Source organism: Neophocaena asiaeorientalis, unplaced genomic scaffold (assembly GCF_003031525.2).
Source record: "Neophocaena asiaeorientalis asiaeorientalis breed wild unplaced genomic scaffold, Neophocaena_asiaeorientalis_V1.1 scaffold226, whole genome shotgun sequence".
Taxonomy (NCBI): domain Eukaryota; kingdom Metazoa; phylum Chordata; class Mammalia; order Artiodactyla; family Phocoenidae; genus Neophocaena; species Neophocaena asiaeorientalis.
The window spans coordinates 3512808-3517596 of record NW_020173037.1 but is presented as its reverse complement, the minus strand read 5'-3'; positions in this window follow the sequence as shown (position 1 = coordinate 3517596).

Here is a 4789-nt window from a genome sequence, read left to right as displayed (position 1 = left end):
TCATATCAAGAAGTAGGAAGATCTCAAACTGAATGTTGGTTCACAAATTGGCGCCCATACAGAGGGCCAGGAGAGACTGAAGAAAGAGGCAGACTATTCCAGATTGACAGGTGACAGGTTTAATAAGCAAGGGAACTTGCATTCGAGGCTTGTCTTGGGATGCCAGAAAGATAGTACATCTCTGCATCCACCAGCCAGAATATTAAAAATTTATGTCACGGCCTTAACTGGTCCAGTTGCGTATTCAGCCTAGACGGTCTCAACAACAGCGCTCTCAGGCTTCCCTGGTGGCGCAGTGGTTAAGAATCCGCCTGCCAAATGCAGGGGACACGGGTTCGAGCCCTGGTCCAGGAAGATCCCACATGCCGCGGAGCAACTAAGCCCGTGCGCCACAACTACTGAGCCTGAGCTCTAGAGCCCGTGAGCCACAACTACGGAGCCTGCGAGCCACAACTACTGAAGCCTGTGTGCCTAGAGCCCCTGCTCCGCAACGGGAGAGGCCACCAGAACGACAGGCTCGCACACCGCAACAAGAGTGGCCCCCTCTCACCGCAACTAGAGAAAGCCCGCGTGCAGCAACAGGGACCCGACACAGCCAAAAATAGGTAAATAAAATAAATAAATTTATTTTAAAAAAAACAGTGCTCTCCCAAGGTTGCGACCTTGAAAACAGCTCCCATGGTGGGAATGGTGGGCAGAGCATACATTCCAAGGATGGGTGGGGGTGGAGGGGTGAGGAGCCTCCAACTGCCCTGGTCCAGCTTGGGGTCAACCAGCGGTCGCATCCTCCCAATTTCCTCCTACTGCACTAAGTAAAGACAATCAGTAGATGCCAACACCAAGGTGACAGAGATATTAGGATTCTCTGACCAAGATTTTAAAACAGTCACGATGCAGATCTTTCAATGAGTAATTACAAAAATGCTTGAAACACATGAAAAAAATATAAAGCCTCAGATAATAAGTAAAACGTGCAGCAAAGAAACAGAAAATATAAAGAAAAACCAAAGAGAAATTTTGAACCGAAAAATACAATAACAAAACAAAATAAGAAAGTTTCAACCACAGAGTGAGGGATAGAGGAAAGAATCAGTGACAGGAAAACAGAAAAATACAAAGTACTCAGTTTGAACAACAGAGAAAATAGATTTAAAAAAATACAATGAACAGAGTCTCAGGGACCTGTGCCTATGTGATGAGATAAAGGAAACGAAGACAAAGAAAACATTTTGAAAGCAGCATTAAAACCAGAGAAAAAGAATACCTTACTGACAGGGGGAAAAACAAGAAATCAATGAAATTAAAATCAGAAAAACAATAAAGAAAATCAATGAGGCAAAGAGCTCGTTCTTTGAAAAGATCAGTAAAATTAACAAACTCCCAGCAAGACTGACAAAGAAAGACAGAAAACAAAGATTAGCAATACAGTAGTCTCCTCTTATCCATGGTTTTGCTTTCCACAGTTTCTGTTGCCCATGGTCAACTGAGGTCTGAAAATATTAAACAAGAAATGTGTTTAATATTTTAAACAAACAAGAAATTTCCTAGCTCAGATGGTTTCACTAGAAAATTCTCCCAAATAATTAATGAAGAATTAACATCGGGGCTTCCCTGGTGGTGCAGTGGTTGAGAGTCCGCCTGCCGATGCAGGGGACACGGGTTCGTGCCCCAGTCTGGGAAGATCCCACATGCCGCGGAGCGGCTGGGCCCGTGAGCCATGGCTGCTGAGCCTGCGCGTCCGGAGCCTGTGCTCCTCAATGGGAGAGGCCACAACAGTGAGAGGCCCGCGTACCGCAAAAAAAAAAAAAAAAGAATTAACATCAATTCTACACAATGTCTTCTAGAAAACAGAAGAGGTGGGAATACTTCCAATTCATTCTATGGAACTATTATTACTCTGATACCAAAATCAAACAAAGACAGAACCAAAAAAAAAAAAGTCTATTTCGATATTCAAATCTGTCTCTTCAAATCTTTTGCCCATTTTTAAACTGCTTTATTTGTCTTTTTATTGTTAAATTGTAAGAGTTCTTTATGTAGTTCTTTGATACTGGACCATTATCAGGTACATGATTTGCAAATATTTTGTCCCAGGTTGTCTTTTCACTTTCTGGATAATGTCTTTTGATACACAAAAGTTTTTAATTTTGATAAAGTCCAATTCATCTATTTTTTCTTGTTGCTTGTGCTTTTGATGTCATATCTAAGAAACCATTGCCTATTCTAAGATCATATAGCTTTACCCCTATATTTCCTTCTAAGAGTTGTATAATTTTAGGTCTCTTGCTTCAATCTTTGGTCCATTTTGAGTTAATTTTTGTATATGGTGCGAGGTAAGGATTCAACTTCATTCCTTTGCATGTAGATAACCTCTTGCCCCAGCACCATTTGTTGAAGAGACTATTCTTTCCTCATTGAATGGTCTTGGCACTCTTGTCAAAAGTCGATTGGCGGGCTTCCCTGGTGGCGCAGTGGTTGAGAGTCTGCCTGCTAATGCAGGGGACACGGGTTCGAGCCCTGGTGTGGCAGGATCCCATGTGCCGCGGAGCAACTAGGCCCGTGAGCCACAACTACTGAGCCTGCGCGTCTGGAGCCTGTGCTCCGCAACAGGAGAGGCCGCGATAGTGAGAGGCCTGTGCACCGTGATGGGGGGTGGCCCCCGCTCGCCGCAACTAGAGAAGGCCCTCGCGTAGAAACGAAGACCCAACGCAGCCAAAAATAAATAAATAAATAAATATTTTTTTTAAAAAGTCAATTGGCAATGGATGTAGGGGTTTATTTCTGGCCTTTTAATTCTACTCCATTGATCTATAGGTCTATCCTCATGCCAGTACCAGACTATAGTCTTGTACAGTCGGCCCCCTGTATCCTTGGGTTTCACACCCACGGATTCCACCAACCACAGAACGAAAATATTAAAAGAAAAAAATTCCAGCAAGTTCCAAAAAAGCAAAACTTGAATTTGCCATGTGCTAGCAACTATTTACATAGCATTTACTTTGTATTTGTAACTATTTACATAACATTTACATTAGATTAGTATTATAAGTAATCTAGACAGAGATCATTTAAAATACATGGGAAGATTTCACAGGTTATACACAAACACTATGCCATTTTATATAAGCGACTCGAGCATCTGCAGATTCTGGAATCCAGGGAAAGTCCTGGAACTAATCCCCCACGGATACTGAGAGACAAATGAACTCAGGAAATGTAATTCCTCCAACTTTGTTATCGTTCTTCAAGACTGTTTCGGCTATTTGGAACCTTGCTTTTCTATAAACATATTAGGATAGAAGTGCATCATTAAAAAATACAAATCTTTCCAAAAGTAAGGTACAAATGTACTGTAATTCCACTTTGAATTCCTAGTATTTTTAAAGTGGACAAAGCGATGTCCAGTATTACCCAAACATAGGCTTGAGAAGTACTCACGCAAGGAGATTTGCTGTCTTGTTTTGTTTCTTACGATGAGTGGTGGTGAACAAGGATCTGTTATCGCCTGTGTCCAATTTAGAATGTAATTTTGCGTGTCTTACCCATCACATAATAAACAATGTTAAGTGAAATACATTTTTAAAAGGAACACAGAGATTGCGAGGGATGTAATAAAGGAGAGTTAAATTCTGGTTCTTGGCTTGACATCTGGCTTAGAATCAGACTTGAGATCTTGTCTGAACAGAGGGGAAGAGAATTCCAGGGGAAGTAGCAGGAAGTGGCAGGGCGAGGGGGGTAGCAGGGGCAGCCCAGGGTAACCTCATGAACTCCATAGATGCATGAATGTCCCCATGCAGAGTGCCTCAGCCCTCTTGCTGCACCGCAGAGCAAGCTGCCTTCCCGGTGAGGCTGTGGGTTCACTGCCCAGGGCAGGGGTTAAGAAGAGAGTAGATGTGGATGCTCCCAGCCACAATCCATCTCCCACTCAGGCAAGGAGGCAGGGTGGAGGCCCTGCCTCTGCGCCTTCACTGTGGCCCACAAGAGGGTCAAACCCTTTCGTGCTGGGACTTTTAAACCAGTAAATGATTTCCGGAGGAGCACCAGAGAGAGAACTCCAACAGTGGCCAGGTAAGTACAAAGGCATCTGTCCATTCCCCCTCCTTCCTCCACACTCCCCCAGCCCCAGCACACACAGCAGGAGCTGGCCTTCAAGAGGGCATATCTGTGAGACAACCAGGGCCCTCCTCCAGGACCGAGATAGGGTCCCTGCTTAAGCCCTCGGGGAGGAGAATGGAAGGGATAAGATTTCAACTAAGAGTGAGGCTTTACAGTGAATTGACCTTTTACATTCTTCTTTCTCCTAATAAGTAAAATGGGTTAGATTTTAACAACTAAAAGTAACTAGAAGTAATAAACTATTCCTAAGAATTCATTAAACAGCAAGTCAGGGAGAATTTAAGAGAGCATCATCGAAGCCATACTTGAAGAGAAATACAAAACTATTCTGTGTTTATATCCCAGGGAAATAAGACTGGTCAGTTACCTGGTCACTATAGGCTCAGGCCACAGGGTTTCGTGCAGACGCTCTGCCCCAACCCACAAGGATACACCAGGTCAGAGGAACACAGACGTCCTACTAATGCCATCACTCGGCTCGGCACTACAAATACTTCTAACCCTTGCAGTGACTCTGCAGGTAGTCTCTATTATCCATATTTTATAGAAGAGGAAAAAGACGTTCTGAGCGGTTGGGTGACAGCAGTCTCCCTGGGATGCAACCCACCTGTCTGCCTGGGCCCTGCCCACCACGGCAGCAGCTTGCCCTGACTCTCCTCAGAGCCCCTCACAA